This window comes from Pipistrellus hanaki (genome assembly GCF_964339955.1).
Source record: "Pipistrellus hanaki genome assembly, chromosome: 2".
NCBI lineage: Eukaryota > Metazoa > Chordata > Mammalia > Chiroptera > Vespertilionidae > Pipistrellus > Pipistrellus hanaki.
The window spans coordinates 60,279,584-60,300,369 of NC_140504.1; the positions used below are offsets into that span (position 1 = coordinate 60,279,584).

At 41.8% G+C, this 20,786-nt stretch overlaps 1 protein-coding gene across 40 annotated transcripts in view; it reads left to right on the forward strand.

Annotated features, from left to right (window-relative positions):
- The window catches only part of ZBTB20 (zinc finger and BTB domain containing 20), an 818,830-nt gene that overhangs the window by 656,011 nt on the left and 142,033 nt on the right, over window positions 1–20,786 (forward strand). Inside the window, exon 1 of one of the 40 annotated variants that reach the window (XM_084873952.1) lies at window positions 16,492–16,966. The exons of 38 other annotated variants lie outside the window; for them this stretch is intronic. The gene's annotated coding sequence lies outside the window, so the exon portion shown is untranslated. Of the gene's footprint in view, window positions 1–16,491; window positions 16,967–20,786 lie in introns of those variants that run through there. One more of the 40 variants, XM_084873920.1, reaches the window with a different exon arrangement.

The window sequence follows — 20,786 nt, forward strand, 5'->3', positions numbered from 1 at the left end:
GCAAAGCTATCATTTAGAATTGAAAGTCAGATAAAGAGCTTCACAAATAAGAAAAAGCTAAAGCAGTTCATCACCACCAAACCAGGATTATATGAAATACTGAAGGATAGTCTTTAAAAAGAGGAAGAAGAAAAAGGTAAAGATGAAAATTATGAACAACAAAGTGACAACAAATACATACCTTTCAATAAGTGAATCTAAAAATCAAGTGAATAAAAAATATGATGAACAGAATAAACTGGTGAATATAATAGAATCAGGGGCATAGAAAGGAAGTGGACTGACAATTCTCAGGGTGAAAAGGGTGTGAGGATGCGGGAAGAGATTGGACAAAAATCTTACACCTATGAATGAAGACAGTGGTGGGGGGTAAGGATATGGGGTGGGGTAGGGAATCAAGAGGAGAGGAGCTATGGGGGAGGGGGAGAGGAACATCTGTAATAATCTGTACAACAAAGGTTTTTCTTGTTTTTTTTAAAGTTAATAATGCCTCCGGGGGGGGGGGGTGTTTTGTGTGTGTGTGTGTGTGTGTGTGTGTGTGTGTGTGTGGTTGAGTGCATGTGTGAGTTTGGGAAAAGTGTAGAAAGGAGTAAGAGGCAGCCCTTCAAAGATGAGTATAGTGATGAAGACTCTAGTTATTAGTGCCTCTTCCTCCTGGCAACACTAGCTTCAGTGTTTCTGATTTGACTGTTGACCACTTCTCTAGAACATTCTTCACCTTTGGGCTCCACAGCATGTTTTCATGGTATCTGAATGATCTTTCTTTGCTCCTTACCCTTCTTCCCTTCATCTGCCCATAGAATGTAGGTTTACTTTTCTGTCTCCCATTACTTCATTCTTTCCATCTGTGGACAATTTTGCAGAATCATGCAGCTGCAGCCACACATCCACATCACCTTCTGAAGATGTGTGCTGGTCCTGGCCTACATGCTCTGCTACTGCAGAGAGTCATGGATTTCTAGCTGCCACCTGGACCTTTCCCCCTGGCTGTGCCATCCACAACATCTCAAACTCTGCTATTATCCTTTGAGTATTCCAGAGGAAAAATCAAAACAACCTCCAATATATGTGGTGCTTTTCTATCCCTATGCTTTTATTCTGTGCCCTTTTGCCTGGTCTCATCAGATTCTATTGGAACTTTCCCCAAGTTTCAAAGTCCATCTCAGACTCTCCCTTTTTCAAGTAACTTTACTTAGTGTCCATCACAAATGATGTTCCTCAGCCACTGCGCTGACAGAGTTTTGTTAGCAACCTTTTGCAGTATTCATTTTATTTTGCATTGTATTTTAGTTATGTGGTGTTTATTTTCTCCCACACTCTGAACATTAGATTTATGGCTTCTTACTTACTTGTTCCACTATTTTCTAGAGCTTGGTTCCTAGCAAAGTCCTTTGTTCATAGCAGATGCTCATTAAATATATGATGAATTAAATCGGGTTTCTATATAATGGTTGCACATGTGGTATGATTTGAAAGACCCAGAAAGTTCACCTAACCAAAGTGTCTCCCCTACTTTCCAGGACATGAGATCTGGCTTTGGGGATGCTTTCTCTTTTCCAAATGGGGATTTTTCCACTAAATTGTGTCTTTTTGTCCCTAGCAACTAAACTGTTGACTAATTAATAGTCAAATTCCCCGACCTTATAAGATCCATTCTTTATCACCTAAGGAGAATAAAGTTTTAAAAGAATAGGCCAGAGGTCAAGTATGTCCTCAAGGGGTAGCAAGCAGGAAAAAGACTATGAGAGAAGTCAGTAGTAGAAAGTACTTTGAGCTATGCCACCTACAAGTTGTAAAACTAGATGACAATAATAATTTCTACCTTATAGAGATATTTTGAGGAGTAATATCATATTTAGATTAAGTGTATATGTGTATACTTAATAGGTAATACATATACATATATATTTAACAATTATTATAATTATTTCACTCTATGAACTTGATGGTAGATTCCAAAGAAACTCCTGGATATCCAAAACCCTTAAGTGTCTGGGGCTGGATCATGTTAAAGAAAAAAGTACATACAGATACCAATCTGATACTGGCCAGTGGCGAGGGAGATGGGGGAATGAGTGAAAAATTTGAAGGGGGCCCTAACCAGTTTGGCTCAATGGATAAAGTGTCAACCTGTGGACTCAAGGGTCCCAGGTTCACTTCCAGTCAAGGACATGTACCTTGGTTGTGGGCACATACCTAGTAGGGTGAGTACAGGAGGCAGCTCATCAATGTTTCTCTCTCATCAATGTTTCTAACTCTCTATCCCTCTCCGTTCCTCTCTGTAAAAATTTAATAAAATATATTTTAAAAATTGAAGAAAAATTGAAGGGGAGTAAGAGACACAAACTTCCCGGCAGCAATGTAATGTACAAACATAGGGAATAGAGTAAATAGTATCGTAATTACTTGTTACTGAGATAGATGGTTACTGAATTTGTAGTGGTCACATTATAAGATACATAAGTATCAAATCACTATGTTGTTCACCTGAAACTACCATAATATTGTATGCCAACTATATTTTAATAAAAAGAAAAATTTAAAAAAGGAAAAACAGGCTTTGTGAGACAGGGGCCTGACACCATCCTATCTAATAAAAGAATAATATGCAAATTAACCATTACTCCGCTATACCCACAAGTCACACCCGCTGGCCACGCCCACCCGCCAATCAGAGGGATTATGCAAATTAACCCCAACCAAGATGGCTGCAGCCACAGAGAGCAGAAGGGAGGCTTGGGTTTCCCTGGCAATGAAGGAAGCCAAGCTTTCCACACACCCTGGCAGGCCCAGGCCTCCACTGGAGGGTACAAAGTTTCAATTATAGAAGGTAAATAAATTCCAACAGAAATGGCGGCAGCCATAGAGCTGGAAGAGCAGGAGATTAGGGTTGCCCCTGGCAATTGAGGAAGCCAAGCTTCTGCAGCCTTGGCCGGCTTAGGCCTCTACTCCAGGCTACAAAGTTTCAATTATAGAAGATATATAAATTCCAACAGAAATGGCTACCTCCATGGGGAGAGCAGGAAGCTTGGTTCTGTTCCAGGCTACAAAGTTTCAATTATAGAAGATACATAAATTCCAGATACCAAGGCCTCTGCTTGGGTCACCGGGAGGCGTGGCTGGCCTGCAAACCACCACAGGCTCCTTGCCCGGGTTGCCCCACACCCCAAGGGAACCCCCACCCTGATCTGGGACACCTTTTAGGGCAAACCAGCTGGCCCCTACCCATGCACCAGGCCTCTATCCTATCTAATAAAAGAGTAATATGCAGATTGACCATCACTCCAACACACAAAATGGCTGCCCCCATGTGGATACAAGATGGCCACCACAAGATGGCCAGCAGGGGAGGGAAATTGGGAGGGACCAGGACTGCAAGAGAAGGCAGTTGTGGGCAATCAGGCAAGCAGGGGGGGGCAGTTAAGGGTGGCCAGGCTGGCAGAGGAGGGAAATTGGAGACAAACAGGCTGGCAGGGGAGTAATTAGACATTAATCAGGCTGGCATGGGAGTGGTTAGGGGGTGATCAGGCTAACAGGCAAAAGCAGTTAGGGGCAATCAGGCAGACAGGCAAGCAATTAGAACCCATTAGTCCTGGATTGTGAGAGGGATGTCTGAATGCCCGTTTAGGCCCAATCTAGGTGGGATCGGGCCAAAACGGGCATTCAGACATCCCTCGAGGGGTCCCAGATTGGAGAGGGTGCAGGCTGGGCTGAGGGACACCCGAACCCGTGCACAGATTTTGTGCACCAGGCCTCTAGTCTACACTAATAAAAGAGAAATATGCAAATTGACCATCACTTTGTGATGCCCACCAGCCAATCAGGAGTGAGTATGCAAATAAACCTGACAAAGATGGCAGTGGCCCCACCCTTTACCCTCTCCAGTCATCTGGGCAGCATGCATGGAGGTGTGAAGCAGCCAGGTGGGGTAGGACACCTGCTCTGAGGAGGAAGGCAGGGAGTGGAGGGAACTACAGGAGCATCACTCCGGTTGGAGCCACGACTGAAGCCTCAGGCTGGAGTAAAGACAGAAGGGGGCGGCTAGAGTGAAGGCCTGGGTCCCAGATGCTGGAGGAAACCAGTGCCGGCAGCCAGGGGAAGGAAAGCCTATTGCACGAATCTTTTTGCAACGGGCTTCTAGTCTATACTAATAAAAGGGTAATATGCTAATTAAACTGGGTGTTTTTCAGACATGCTCCCTGATAAATTCAAGGGTGTGGCCAGCTTGCAAACCACCTGTGGCCCCTCACCCAGGCCACTCTGCTCCGCAGCAGGGACCCCCACCCCCACCCCAATTGGGAGCATGGCCAGCCTGCAAACTGCCCTCACCCACACCAGCCCCGTCCCACAGCAGCAACCCCCACCCTGATCCGGGGGCCTATTTCAAGGTAGGCCATCCAGCCCCCACCCATGAACCAGGCCTCTATACTATATAATAATCCTATGTAATTAAAGGGTAATATGCATTACAAGTACAAGAATTGACCCTAATGGCAGAATGACCAGAACAACCACTGGACCTGTCACTGTAAGGCACACTGACCACCTCTTGGTCCCTTTCCCCTGGTTGGCAGGCTCTGATGGCCACCCACTGCAGGGATGGGGCCAGTGAACAGGCAGGAACAGCCAACCTCTCAGTCCCTTCCCTCAGCCATAAAGCACCAATCACCCAATGGCAAGTGGGTAACCAAGGGTGGGTAGCAGCAGGGAGCAAGGCAGGTTGCCAGCAGCTAGGGAAGATGGCCCTGATCACAGGCCAGGCCTAGGGACCATACCCATGCATGAATTTTGTGTGCCAGGCCTCTAGTCTATATTAAAAAATATATATATAAAAAAAAAGCCTAAACAACCAGAGGACCAGACGACTGGACAACCAGCTGTTAGCTCTCATGCTCACTGACCACCAGAGGATAGATGCTCAATGCAGAAGCTGCCTCCTAGTAATCAGTGTGCTCCCACAGTGGGAGCACAGCTCAGCTAACAGACCAACTTGTGCAAGTCTCTTCCATGGACACTCCCCCTGCGCACCTGAGCAGCAGCGGAGGCAGGTACAGCGGGGCCTGGGTGCTTCTCCCTGGCCACCTCCTGCTTCATGCACTACTTCCTGCTATGGGGGATCAATGCAGACAGTGGGCTGGAGCCTGACAAACTGGTGGGTAAGGTCCAGCTGAGGCAGCGCAGAGATCCACTGATCCCCACAGGCCAGGCTGAGGGACCCCACCAGTACATGAATCCATGCACTGGGCCTCTAGTCTTTTATATTTCCTTTGAGGATTAGTGAGCTTTTGTTCTCTCTAATCATTTTGAGATGGAATCTCATTCTTTTAGTGATCCTATTCTTTTTCTGAACATCACTTTTGTTTTCTTGACAAAGTAAATGCCAGACTTTTTATTTTGAATGAAGCTTACAAGAAACAGGTAGCAATGTTGTTGTGTTTTTTTGTTTGTTTTGTGTGTGTGTGTGTGTGTGTGTGTGTGTGTGTGTGTGTGTGTTTTGGGGGAGGGAGAATTGTGGCCATATCAGCTAATAATTTAAAATTATTAATAATTTTATGTAGTGGTGAAATGTTAAAATATGTACCAATTAATATGCACCAAGCCTAATAGAGAACAAATACCAAACCGTCTAAACCCTTAATCTAGAACAAACTTACCAGTCAGACCCAGGTTTTCTTTTTTATTAATGAAATATACTCTACCTCTGGAAATAATTAACAGTACTAATCCACAGGTTTTGCAGTTGGTCATTTTTTACAAGTAAAAGAATTCAGATTTTTACTAAAAACAAAAAGTCCTTTGCACACAGTCCAATAGAAAGGTGGGGAGAGAATTGATGGAAGAAGGAAAAAATGATATTGAAAATGTTTCCAAACTCCTGGATATTTGGATCTGAAAGAAAAAGAAGCTTGTAATGTACCTACTCACATTTAGTCCTGTTCTTGTAGTGCTGTGATGTGGCACTAATGCTCTAGGGGACCCAGAGCAAGTGTTACAAATGCAGCCAAAAGTCTCATGAAAATGAGCCTCTTAACAGTATGTGAGCTGGTCTGCAATGGCCTCAGGAAATCCCCCCAGCTATTCACGTCCTTTTTATCCACTGCATTCTGTGACTCTAAGGGAAACTTCACTTCACCTCCTTGACCAGAATTGAGCAGACGTTGATTTGGTTACTCGGTGCTTTATTTATTCATTTATTAGCCTTCATCATTTGTATTCCACCAGAACAAAAGAATATATCTTTTCTTTGCATTAATTTAAATTTAAGAATGTGCAAATGTGTGTTTGTGGGAAAATGCATATTTATGTTTATGTAATTTTATGGGGAGCTTGCTTTAATTTAAAATATTTTCCATCAAAGCTGTATTACATAAATCCTCACCATCACCATCAGTGTGCAGAATGGCTCAGCTTGACATATTAGCTGAATTTCTTAAAAATGTTGCATGGAAAGTGAGCTTTTTAAAAGAGAATCATGTTTTTCTATTCACTTCTATAATTAGTTGGGTTAAGTGTCACATGGGGGGAAAAATAAGTGGCCCAATGCATAATTTAAAAAAAAAATTAAGAACCACACTTCACCTCAATGATAATGATGCATTTATCTATGGGCACTTTATGTGCCTTAATTGTCCCCAAGAAATGCCAGTAAGAAGTGGATCCAATTAAACAGCAGGTATTTTGGAAGCATATGCTATGTATAAACCTCTGTACTGCAAGCAATGGGAAATTCAGAGAAATATAAGTCAGGTGTATCTTCAGGGAGCATATAGTCTAGATAAGGAGCAGACAGGACAGAAGAGGTGGGATTGTATATAACAGTGGGAGATTTAAGTAACTGTACAAGATATTCAGACATGTTCTTTGCACAATTATGTTAATGACTTACTTTAAAATATACCACACTGATTGGATACCATATATACTTACAGCTACTTTAAAAGCAACGGTGCATGTGATCTTCGTGTCAACTCAACTCATATATTTGTTTAAACAAAATTTGGGCAATTTAAGCAATAATAAGTTGCATTGTGGCAGAATACATACTCCTTCCCCTTTAAATGTTGAACGTCCAGTAGCTTTACTACAAATCTTCCTTCAGGAATGTTTGTTGAACTAATAGACATTTCTAAGTAGATGTTTGAGGTTAAGCAACCAAGGAATGGCCTTGAAGATATTTTCACTACTGAGTACTAGCCTTGGATGCCATGATTTCTTCAATTTTGTAATCCTCAATTTACTTAGGGAATACATTTAAAACAGAGTTGGCCAGAGCACAGCCATAATAAATTCTGCAGTAGTGTCTATTTATTGATCAGAACCAACCCAGAGGTCGCATAGGGACTTAACCTTCAGTTACCACTTTAACTAAAGAGTGGTAATCTTGTTACCATTTTAACCTGACAAAGATATTAATGTTAATTCAGGAGAAAACCAATGGAAGTATGTACAATTTAAATACTTAAAAATATGCAAGCTACCATACCAATATTTCTATACATACATTTACTCTTCTACTGAAGTGTAAATAATAACATTGATAATGCCAAGCAACTGGGATCTTTATCTTACAAAGCATTTTGTACACATCACTCACTTTTGATCCTCAACTTGTCATGTCAACAATTTATGAGATTGGCTAGGCAAATATCCACATTTTACAAAGGAAAATATATAAAGTTTAAAAAGACAAATGAGTTGCTTAACCACACCAAGCCCTTAAAAGGTTCAACTGCTTCTGCTGCACACGTGACTGGCTAAGAGGAAGCAGCAAGGCAAACAGAACCTTTGCCTCAACCATGCTGTGCAGCACAGAGTGGGTGCTAGAATGTGTACCTGTGGGCTCGAGTCTTTGGAGGATGGAAGAGCCCTCAGGCCAAAAGCCATATCTGCCATGATTTCATGCAAGACTAAAAAGGTATAGTTAGCTCTCTTTTATGGGATATTTTCTTCCCACTTGTACAGTGCCATTGGTAAATACTGTGAATTTTTATTACTCAGAGATTGGATAAAATCCTGATGATTTTCCATGAAAATCATGGTTGTGTCTCTAATCTGGTTGTGTCAGTTTTTTTCAGCCCCCTAAGAACTTCAATATCTGCAAAGGTCTCAGTTCTGATCTGGACCTACCAGAATTTATGGCAGTTTTTTTCTGTTGAAAAATCTGTGAATATAATCAGTTGCCTTTGAGCTGGCTTCCTGGAGCTTTTTGCTTATTTAAAAATATGGAATGGAAATGATGGAGATCATGGACCACTTTACTGAGACTGAGTGTCTCTAAGCATGGGTAAAGAAGTGTGGTTCTGAACTCCACAAAACAGGCTTTCATTGGCAATTATTCAAAGCTGTCACTAAATTTTGCAATCTGATGAGTAGGAAAGGAGAGAGACCAATAAAAGAGGTGGAACTTCAAATCAAGAAACCAGTACTTAGTTCCAGAAAGTTGGTTCCAGTAACATTGGCCAGTGGGTCCTCCATCTACCCTAAAAAAAGAGAAACATGCAAATTAACCATCACTCTGCTATACCATAAGCCACACCCACCAGCCAATCAGGAGTGAGTATGCAAATTAACTCAAACAAGATGGCGGCCATCCAAGGAGGCTTGGATTTCCCCGGCGATGGAGGAAGCCAAACTTCCTGGCCAACCCTGGCCTCCACTCAAAGCTACAAAGTTTCAATTATAGAAGATAAATAAATCCTAGATACCAGGGCCTCCACTCAGGTTGCCAGGGGCGTGGCTGGCCTGCAAACCACCACAGGCGCATCACCTAGGCTGCCCCATACCCCAAGGGAACCTCCACCCTGATCTGGGACACCTTTCAGGGCAAACCAGCCAGCCCCCACCCATGCACCAGGCCTCTATCCTATCTAATAAAAGAGTAATATGCAAATTGACTATCACTCCAACACACAAGATGGCTGCCCCTATGTGGTCAAAGATCCTGCCCCCATGTGGACACAAGATGGCCACCATAAGATGGTCAGCAGGGGAGGGCAGTTGGGAGGAACCAGACCTGTAAGGGAGGACAGTTGGGGCGATCAAGCCTGCATGGGAGGGCAGTTAGGGAAAATCAGGCAGGTAGGGGCACAATTAGGCATTAATCAAACTGCCAGAGGAGTGGTTAAGGGGTGATCAGGCTGGCAGGTAGCATTGGCTAAGGGCAATCAGGAAGGCAGACAGGCAAGCAGTTGGGAGCCAGCAGTCATGGACTGTGAGAGGGATGTCCAACTGCAGGTTTAGGCCCGATCCCCAGGATCAGGCCTAAACCAACAGTCAGACATCCCATCCCCTGAGGGGACCCAGATTGGAGAGGTTGCAAGCTAGGCTGAGAGTCACACTCCCCCCCAGCCCCCCCCCCACCCCGCCATGCACAAATTCCTTGCACCAGGCCTCTAGTTCAATATATTATCCTTTGAAAGTCTACAGATTTCCACCCTTCATTTTGGCTTTAAGATTTGGACCTGACATCTTGAGAGTTTTTTTTTTTTTAACTTTTTATTGTTATTACTTCAAAGTCTCAGTTAATATCAAGGCAATATCCCTAGCACCTTGGTCTTAGGACACTCACAATCCAAATTAATGTGTGTGTGTTTTTTCATAATAACAATGCTGCACTTATAAGATATTTTCATATTTATGATTTTACTAAGTCCTACATTAGCCTTTTGCATAGACAGAGAGGTTGTTGTTGTTGTTACCATCACTCCCATATTATAAATGAAGAGATAAGTAGATTAAATGTGATCCAATGTCACATAGATGGTGACAGAACCACAATTACATCCAGGTGAGCAGGTGACCTTACTCAAGTACTTCAGTAACCTTGTGGAACTTCATAGATTTGCTTTATGACAGTGATCCTCAGCCAGGCTCTAGAATTACCTAGAAGGCCTTTTAAAATACAGGTACTTAAATAACTACTGTAGTAGTCTGGAATAGGGCCTAAGTATGTATTTCTCTGACAAGTTTCTAGGCAATGCTGATGCTGCCAAAGACCATTCTTTTAGGAGCCCTGTTCTACCAATCGCATGCAATAACTTAATGGCAATGATACATTAAAACAAGATAGTCAAACAAAAAGGAAGCTTATTTTGCCTGATGCTTCCTTCATGCTGTTTATTTTCTCTATCCCTACCTTTCTGGGGAAAGAACAGAACAAATGTGGGATGGGGACTAGCAAGAGAATATCTCATTGTTTAGAATGAGTTTAGGCTTTTTGACACTCAAGATTGAACAGCAAAACCCTTCCATTTGCTTCTAATTAGAAACTATTGTTGTTCATTATCTTGGAGATATGATTGCCAACCCTCTAATGACGAGCCACTGTAATACTGGACATGGGCAAATATGGTTAGATGGAGCTACAGACAACTGACCCATTAACTAACAATCTTCAGATAGATACTTCCATGTCAACCTAAAAGGAAGTTCTTAATGGCCAGAGGGAGAGCCCCATTCTTGGCTTATCCAAGTCAATACTTTTCTAAAGACTAGTAAGAAGTTCTTGTATCACAAGCACAGTTTGAACGAACAAGGTTATATGTCAGCTTTTTTTTAAAGCTAAGAAACAGTTCAGCTGTGTTGGGAGATAACGTTCAGATCAAGGTAGAGGAATCTGGTAGGGCTGGTTCCTCTGGAGATTCTAGGGGATAATTCATTTCTTTGCCTTTTCTAGCTTCTGAAAGCCATCTGCAATCTTTTGGTCATGACCCCTCCCACAAATAACTCCAACCTCTTGCTTATGTTGTTACATCTCATACTATTAGCTCTCATCCTCCTGCCTCTCTTGAGAACCCTTGTGATTACATTTAGAGGCTACCTAGATAATCCAGGATAATCTGCCCATTTCAGTACCCTTAATTTAATCACATACACAAGATCCCTTTGTCATGTAAGGTTATGGGGGTAGGACATGGATATCTTTTGTGGGGTCATTATTCAGCCTGCCACAGTCCCTTTTAGTGTGTTTTTCAGGCCACAGTAGGAATATAGTACCCCTTTCTCAGCCTCAGAATGTAAGAGTTTCTTTAATAAAGTATGTCCTAATGGGGAGCAGCAGGATTATAAGAGACAAGAGTATGAGTGTGAAAAGTATGGAAGCAGGAGCAGGAAATAACAGAACCCGGTTCCAGTACTAGTTTTGCTTCTACTAAGTTGTGTGACCTTAAGTTTATTCAGTAAAATATATCTGCCACTTAGTTCTCTTCTATAAATTAAAGGAGGAGGAGGAGGAGGAGGAGGAGGAAGAGGAGGAGGAGGAGGAGGAGGAGGAGGAGGAGGAGGAAGAAGAAGAGAATCTCCTGAATACCTTATAGATCTAAGATTCTATGCTTTATAAAACTTATCAGGCTGTTTCCAGATGACATTTAAATTTAAAACCAAGTGATTACTTACCTCTAATAAGCAATATAAATTTTGTCCAATTTTCTTGTGAATACAAAGTTCACTTAAATTTTGAATTTGAAATGTGTTACCCAAGGAATTATTGCTGTTAAAATAGTGGTGAGGCTATGAAAATTGCCAATACAAGTGCTTTTCGCTAGCTAATTCTTAAATATTCTACACAATTATACTACTTTAATCTAAGCATCACATCACTCGTCTTAGGGTAATAGTATACCTCTTTCACATATTAGAGAGAAAAAATTGCAATTGCATATAAAGAACTAAGAGAATTAACAGTTGTTGCCTCCAGGTTTTCTGAGATATCACCTACCACCTTGGGTAGGTGTGATACATTAAATATGCCAAGCAGAGTGCAAAAACCTTGTCCCAAACACTTAGTCTCGAGACATGAGTGACAAACTAGAAGTCGTCACTGAGTGACTGCTGTCATTACCACTGGGGTCAAAGAGGTGATAAAGGATTGGCATTTGATTCTTCTTTAATTTAAAATTAATTTGGCATGGAACTGGACCACTGATTCTCTAAGGGAAATAGGCTAGTTTAATACAAATCTCTCTACAGCATTAGAGTAATCCCACAAACACCAATTTTAAATGATGATTTACAAAGGGCCACAAAGAATAATTTGGAGAAAGTTTATAGGAAGGAAAGGTTTGAGAGCTTAACCAGAAAAGGTGCCTGAAAGTAAATCAAATTATGGCATACGTTGAATTATGGCATTTATTATTATGTGCGGAGTATGCATGGAATTTTGAGCTGAAAGCTGAGGAAGCAAAGGTCTAGAAACTCTCATGCATAGTAAATAAATTAACCCTTTATTCCCTGACTTTCTATGCATCTTGTATTTGGTGTCTTGTTCATACAAATGTACTCTGAAAATGACTAAGAAACCATGCTCTGCCATGGGTGCATTTAACTATTTGTGTTCATAATTAAAATATATGTTTCCAGGAGATATTCTTTGGTATCCTATAGACACAGTCTTTTCAAGTATTTCAAAGGTCAGAGTTCTCTGGGAAAAGGAGAAGTGTTTTGCCTCTTTATTACTGACAAACTTCCTTAAACTTATTAAATGGGGATCCTTTATTCTTTGCTCCTATGAGTTGAATACTAGTCTAATGATATGTTTGGCAAAGAAAAGAAACTGCCAAATAATTCAAGATCTAATAACTGAATTAATGACTGTTCTAAGACCCATGGGTTCAATATACTGTGCCATTCAAGACCTATTTTCCTCACTTCCTACTTTAAAAGATCACTTTTCATTGCTATTTTTTTATGCTGGAAACTACATAGTATCAGGAAATGAGCTTATCATGAGCTGGTTACATCTCTTGAAATATCTGCCCATGAAGGGAAAAAAAATAACTGGAATCCTGTCACCAAGAAAATTGTTCAAAAATCTGTTTATTTCAGAGCCATACAAAAATCTTAGCTTCAATTAGTAATCTTTATTTTGCAATGACTTTCCTTCTTTTGCCCATTCATTCATTTACCACATAGCTGCTATCCACTAATCATTTATGGGGGGAAAAACACCCTATGGCCGAAACCGGTTTGGCTCAATGGATAGAGCGTCAGTCTGCGGACTGAAAGGTCCCGGGTTCGATTCTGGTCAAGGGCATGTGCCTTGGTTGTGGGCACATCCCCAGTAGGGGGTGTGCAAGAGGCAGCTTGTCGATGTTTCTCTCTCATCTATGTTTCTAACTTTCTATCCCTCTCCTTTCTTCTCTGTAAAAAATCAATAAAATATATTTTTAAAAAAACATCCTGTGGATTATGCAAACCTTAAATATAACTACATGTTTGTGTGCATTCATATGCTTTTCTAAAGAGCACATTTGTGACAGGAAGTGAAGAATGGCATGGTCAGGGAAAAATTAAAGAGACACGATGTAATTATCTGAACTGGAATTAAGCCAATTAATAACCCATGTGCTAACACTACACTCAAAGTGTTGAAAATGCCTTCAGATATTTCAATGCCCTGGGTGGTCATAGCCACTGATCTTCACCTCATCCATTTCAATACCACGCAGGGACGTGGCTCAGCACAGCTTCTGGGGAAGGGCTGCCACCCAAAGTGAGCTAGAGAAGAGGAACAGCTTGTACAATCCGAGCGCAGGGTTCTCTCAAGAGATTGTGCACAGATTTTTACTTATTTTTTCATGAAATCAAAACACTGGTATTGTATGCATTTGCTCATTTATTCAATTCATATTTACCAATATCTACAGTGTGTCAGCCCAGCATCATGGCTGAGGATGAGGGCTTTGAAGTTAGTCAACTGGATTTTATCTCCAGCTCCACACTTACTAATTGTGTGCTTTTAATCGAGTTACTTAACCCTTCTATGCCTTGATTTTCTTTTCCAGGAAATGGGGATTTGTAGCATCAAATCGATAGGGTTGTTGTAACACTGAAGTACAATGACAGTTTGGAAAATACTAAGTGGAGTGCTTAACACAAATCAAGTGCTCACTGATATGTTGATTATTGTTATCATTATGAGCCAGAAAATATCCCAAAGTCTGGGAACAAGGGATTACACAGCCTGAGATGATCCTTGAGTTTATATGCTGGAACTTTGAGGTTCTAACCTTTATAGAGATATTGCCAGCTCTTTCTAATAAAAGTTCATATATGACATCTCTGCTTTGCTATGTGCGTTCATGCCTTGTACCTGCTGCTTTGATTAGAACACACTCAGCACATCCATAGTATGCAGCTCTGCAGATTTCCAACCTCAAGTCAAGCCTTCCTCAATAGTAATCACCATGTAATGATCAGCCATGGACTTTATATGTTAGCACATGTCATCCTGAAAGCAACCTTATGCAATCAATTGTATCACCTTTCACAAATAGGGAAACTGAGTCTCTGAGAGTGTCTGCAACTTAGGCAATGTTATAATTATCTGACCCCAAAGCGCATTCCCTGTTCCCTCCGTTCACCCCTTTCACCCCGCATGCATTAGCAGGCATTTCACTGCTCTGCCCTGGGCTCTTGCCTGTCAGGTGCTCTGAGACCTGCAGGAGGACCCACCAGTGTCAAAATCACTGACCACTGCTGCCTCCAAACTGTGGAGCACGTGTTTTAGACCTGCTGCAAGAGCCATGCTTAAAGAGGTTGGTGTGCAAATAAACTAAATTACTCTGGCTATGACTTCTCTCAGATTACTTGCCTGTAAGTAGGCTCCCAGGTGTCTGAAATTTTTTCAGTTTTATTCTCTCACCCTAAGTAGCAGCATCATTGCTGAAGCATGACTGAGAGATAGTTTTCGCTTTTCTATGCTCTGTGATTTTTGTTCTAGGACGAGAGACTTAATCTCTCCAGTAACATCTGATGGCACTGTTCTCTTCATAAGCACCTCTTTCCCCCTTAAAGAAATTACCTTCATTTATCTGTTGTCAAGAGGGAAATCCTTCCTGAATATGATTATATGTGTCCCAAAAAGAGATACCATCAAATACGTGGGCAGATACTACGGTTTCCCCTTTCTATTTTAGTAGCTCATTTCAATTGAAATATATCGGAAAAGTCACCCATAGCTTATCTTTCAGGTAGAACATCTCAGCCGTGATTTCAAATGACACTGTAAGCTGAAAAACTCAATCTCTTTCACCCACAGTGTGCCTATATTTTAAAAATGAGTTGTGTGAGAGCACCACATCTCTTTACATGGTGACAGATAGCACATATTCACAGAGAGAATTGCAGATGCTGGAAGAGGTCTTTGCAGATTGATGCGCTGGCCTTTGCCAGCCTGGAGTGCCATGCCTAAAATCTGTCTCAGCTACACCTCACTGAGACGGGGCCTCTACAAGGTTATAATGTTTTGCTTTTCTCTGAGAAGAAATTATGCATTCCTAGAATTCATAATGGACAAAAATATTGCTACTTACACATGTTTAAAAATTGGAGGTTTGTGCACCAGCTGTATAGATGGAGGAATCGTGTTATTCACAAGGGTGATTTTCATACCTGTTGGGCCAGAATCTTTAGAGAGCTGCAGATTAGCTGGTGTTCGGGGAAGAGCTCTGCCTTGTGGGCTGCTGGAGCTGGGTTCCAGTGTCGTTGGCACTGCTATTGCCTTCATGATTTATGAGCCCCAGTCTCTGGGCCTCAGTTTCCTTATCTGCCACATTAGGTCGTCAGAGAGATGGATCTCTGTGGCTTTGCCTGGCTCCGGTATCCTCTGGGTCTGTGAATCGCCTTCAGTGTCTGCCATTGCCTGCCTTGCCAGCTCTGTTTGTCACAAAGATTAATCCATTTTAACTGTACCTTGGAGTGCTCCCGGGAGAGGAGACTGGATGGATTGTTTTGCACCTATTATTGCATCAGAACTTTTGCCTTTTTAGAGGAGATTGTGCTGTGCCTAAAATCTGCCTGCCTGTCTGCCCACTGACTTTGTCTGAGCTGCTCTCTTGCCACGGTGCTGCTTCTTCCAGCATCCATCTCCCTCCAAGATCTAGGCTCAGCAGCCGGCTGTACCTGTCTTGTTCTCTGCAGCATCTGTCTGCTGCACTCCTAGACGATCCTTAATAAACTTTCACACATTGCACACAGACCCTAATTTGTGGGCACCTGCGCGTAAATATCCACCGTTCATAAAACGAGGGGAGAACACTCACTCCATTTTTTAAAAAAGACCTCTATCTAGTGCCATTTGTGTTTGCACTTTTTGTTTAGTTGTAAGTTTTAATAGTTCCCCCTTTGAGGATTTGTCAGTACGAGCAGTATTGCTTATCAGAACACACCAACAGTCTTTTTGTAATATTCGCTTTTCCCCTTTGGTTCAGCCGAGCCTGCTGACAGATCATTCAAATTCAATTGTTTTATGTCTAAGCCGAACAGCTAATTAAAGTGGGGATGATTAACCTGACTGGCAGTGTCGCTCTCCCTCTCGCACTCTCTCTCTCCCTCTCCCTTTCTCTCTCCCTCCCTCCTGTTCCAATCAGTCTTTTCTCATACTCTCTCTCCCTCCGTGTGTGTGTCTCTCTCTCTCTTCCCCCCTCTCCCCCCTCCTCTCTCTCCGTCTCTCCCTCCCTCATTTGGTCTCTCTTTCTCTCTCTCTCTCTCTCTCTCTCTCTCTCTCTCTCTCTCTCTCTCTGTCTCTTGCTCTACTGTGTTTTTTTCCTCTCTCTCTCTCTCTCTCTCTCTCTCTCTCTCTCTCTCTCTCTCTCTCTCTCTCTCTCTCTCTCTCTCTCTCCTAAACGTGGTCTGCTTGCTGATGGCAGAATGGCACTCGGAGATTTGTGCATTGTGTCTGGTTTCCTACGGGCAGGCTGACCCAGTGCCTCCAGGGACTTATCAATAGACCACTCAGAAGAGACACAGACAGGAGAGAGGAGGAGGGGTGGGGGGAGAGAGAGAATCAATATCAAGAATAGAAGGAGCTCCGAAGCCATTTTTTTTTTAAAGAAGTATCGGGACTTGGGAGAGGGTGACAAAGAAGGTTTTTCAAAGAGGCAGTGGAGGAGGTTCTAATAAATTTGGAAGGAAACAGTTCCCTGTCTTGGGAAAAGGAGAACTCCTGACTGATTAGCATTCACACCAGGTATGAGATGTTCGCTACCCCTTATCACTGTGTCGCAACCAAGATGGAAAAGCTTTTTTTTTTTTTTTTTTTTTTTTTTTTTTAGGAGAACGAGGGAGCATGTATTTTGCTGTGTTTGTTGTTGGGGGGCAACGAGGGTGGTATGAGATCTGTGGGCATTTGTGTATGGGAGCAGAAAGAATGGTAGCAGTACAGCGGAGGTGGAAGAGTATGGAGTGGGTTCCTGTCTTCCCTGTCTTTGTGCACCCCTGGGGGGTTACCCAAGTTCATTTCTAGCAGGTGGATTTAGACGGGAGTTACTTAACGCTTGACCGCCAGTTTTGAAAAAAAGAAAAAGAAAAAAAAAAAAAGCTGCTTCCTATGTCTATTAAAGGAAGCTCCAATTCATCTCTCTCTCTCTCTCTCTCTCTCTCTCTCTCTCTCTCTCTCTCTCTCTCTCTCTCTCCCCCCCCCTCTCTCCCTCCCTCCCTCCCCCCCTTCTCTCTCCCTCTCCCCCCCCCTATTTCTCTTCCCCTCTCTCCCGCTCCCTCTCTCTTCTTTTTTTCCTCTTCTAACCAGACAGCGGGAGGGTTCCTGGCTCCCAGCCAGCCCAAAAGCCTCTAAGTGTTTTGCACTTGTTTCAGGGAGTAGCTGCCCGGGGATTTTTCAGCATTTTCACTAGAGAACAAAGAGTTCTTTACAAAGGGAAGGGGGGTGGGGGGAGTCAGCTTAATGTCTGATATATGTTTTTCTATTTTTATTAGTTTTTTTGCCTAAAAAGAAAGAGACGGGAACAGAACAGTCACTCTATAAAGACACAAAGACATTCAAAAGAAACCCAGTTATCTTTTCTCCCCATCACCTCAATATATATACACGTAAAAAATAAAAAGGAAATAGACTAATTAAGTTGGGTATGTTGCTCTTTTCTCCACTTCTCATCTTTCTGAACCCCACTGTCCTATGCTCACTCTGTGCTGTGTTTTTCTACTCACAATGAAAGTTGTTCAGGATGCATCTCCTCAGACCCTCTCTTTCCCTTTTCTGGGTCCCCAAATCCCGTGGAGGACAGATGGAGAGTCCACCGAGTGATCCATTTAATGTTGAGAAAGTCTACTTTTGCCACTTGGGCAAAAGTTAATTGTGGATTTGGGGTTCCCAGAATACCAATGGGGTACAGTAGTTCATTCGGTCTCACAAGTTTTTGCATTCATATGTTTAAAAGGTACCGCTTGTGTCACTTGTCAGTTATTCAGAAAGGTACGAAGTGAGTCGATACTTGTATTTTATTTTTGTTTCTATCTAATTACCTAAGTGACAAAACCCCCAGAGTGGTTACTGCCCCATCCATGATCCATTAGTTCAACTGAGATTTCCCAGTGATTCTGGCCAGGGAGCTTTGTATTCTCCATCCGATATTTTGCCTCTGTATGTGTATTTTTGCCGTGAATTTGTGTTTGTAGCAAACATTCCAGAGTGCTTATCATTTTCAAATTAATGCTCCAACAAAAGAAAAAATAATCAGTGTATGAACTGTATGTGCAAAATATAGCAAACAATCCCATCTTTTCTATCTGCTGTACATTTATATCTTTATACTAATATTTTTGAATTATATACCCAAGAAAAGGTTTTCTTTCTAAAAGTTCTCCTAATTCATTTATATTTCGATTGTCATTTAGCAATAGTTTTGAGGTACGTAATAGATACAAAACTGAAGAAAGGGTAAATTTATAAGCACCAAAAAAATTCTAATATGTGATGTGCAGTACCTAGCCACAGATAACTGTTTTAGGAACTAGCAACAGTGATTTCAAGATTCAGAAACTCTTTGTTTTTACTCACTGAAAATATATTTCTGTCCTTGGGAATGGAAACCGTAGTGAAAATTGAGATATATACATGTTCCCCATATTTTTTAGAATGCATTTATATAATTGCTTCTTAAGAGTGTATGATTCATATCAAGGCAAAGTGTGATGTCTAGTCAGTAAAACCCTACTTGCTGCGAGGTGTGAGCACCTTACGTTTGCAGTAACTGTAACTTGATAACTAGTTTTTTTTGGGGAAAACCGTACTATGTATGTGTTGCCTCAGTAATGATCCTTCAGAGAAAAAGAAACAAAAAAAACAAGAGTTAGGTGGCCAGTGTTTGCACTTGAACTCACTGAAAGACATTAGAATTAGGGGAACTTTTAGCAAATCCAAAAATTTCTAGGATAGCTCACTTCTTGCTATGGTGTTTTCTTCAGAAAAAATTTTGTATTGCCTTCAGACTTTTCTATACTTTTGTAGAGATTCTGAATGCTTTTAATAATGCTGGAGTAGAAAAGGATATTTAAAGAGAAAGTCACCAAAATAATAAAAAAGAAACTCAGTCTTTAAAAAGTTTGATATTGAAAGCAAGAGCTTTTTCCCCTCCTATTGGCTTGTTTCTGATTTCCCTCCCCCCCACCCCCCCTGAACTCTTTTGTTGCTGTGGGCCGTTATGCATGCATTTTTGGTTTTTTGTGTTGTTTTTTGCTTTTGCTTTTTTTTTTTGGGGGGGGGGGGGCGTCTATTTTTGATGTAACCAAGGAGTGTCTTTGAAAGGGCAGAGGGTTGTGGTAAAAGGCTGCTCCAGGAACCTGCATCAGCCCCTCTTGATCCCAACTCAGTCAGCTCCTATCAGCTGGCTGTGCCGCCAGGAGGACAGTGAAAGGTGATAGCTGTCATTCTGGGATTCCTCGTGGATCTGACCTGAGAGTAACACATTCACAGTCGAGGAGAAAAGGGAAAAAAAATAGAGGAGGAGGAAAGAAAAGCTCTTTGAGCTGGAATACACTGGCCCTTTCTTCCTGTAGGCAATCCGCTCCAGTTCTTGGCGACGTGTCCTGCACTATCAGATATCATATGACTTTTTATTTAGATTCCTTTTCGGAGAATGGCCTGTTTGGACTCTGTTTGTTTTCTTTTATTTAATTTCCTTCTCCCCCTCACCCGCTAGTTTTGTGTATCTGTGTGTGAGAGTATATGTATGCGTATGCATATGGGTGTGCAATTTTTATCTTTGTTTTTGTTCTGTTGATCCGATGCTTTATTTGAGGACAAAGCTTTAATTATTTCAGTATACTGGCTTCATCATTTGCCAAAAGAAACCTCATTCTAGGCTTTTTTGGGGGGTTGATTTTTAAACACATCCATTAACACATGAGGCTGGAAATCCTAAATGCTTGCTAATCTGGCCCCTGGCCCACTCCCTCACCTGGATAGAACCCTCCCCCTGTCAGCATGCACAGCGGTATAAGTTAGGAAACACCTGTGCTGAGTTGTGAGGGAAATAAAAGTAGAAGCAACTTCTTCAAATCAGCACTCCTAGTTTCACTTTAATAAACTTTTTTTTAATCATTGATTTTTTTTTTTTTTACACCCTCTGCTGAGCTTGAAAGCATCAGAGATACTGAGAGATGTGTCCGGGGAGCTCTGCTGAGGCCGGCCGAGCACCCCTGGAAAGTAGAGCAGGGGCTGAAGGTCAGTCAGAGACTTAAGAATTAAGTGAGAGATTTAAATAAGATCTGTGAGATCTGTGGGGCATGCAGGGTTTGGAGTGGTGATAGATGGTAAAATGGAATACTTTAGGGGAACTCAAGGAGGAGAAAGAAATTCCCAGCCAAGGGTACCAGGCATTCCTGCTGCAATTAACACTTTAAAAGCCATATTTAGTCATTTTTAAATTTTACATAACACGAGATTTAACCAGTTGGTATGCCTTCCTCTTCATGCTTGCTATGGAAAAGCAGGGGAATTCTACTGACATGATTATGGGGTTTCTCCTCGATTTTTTTATGTATTTCTTTTTCAG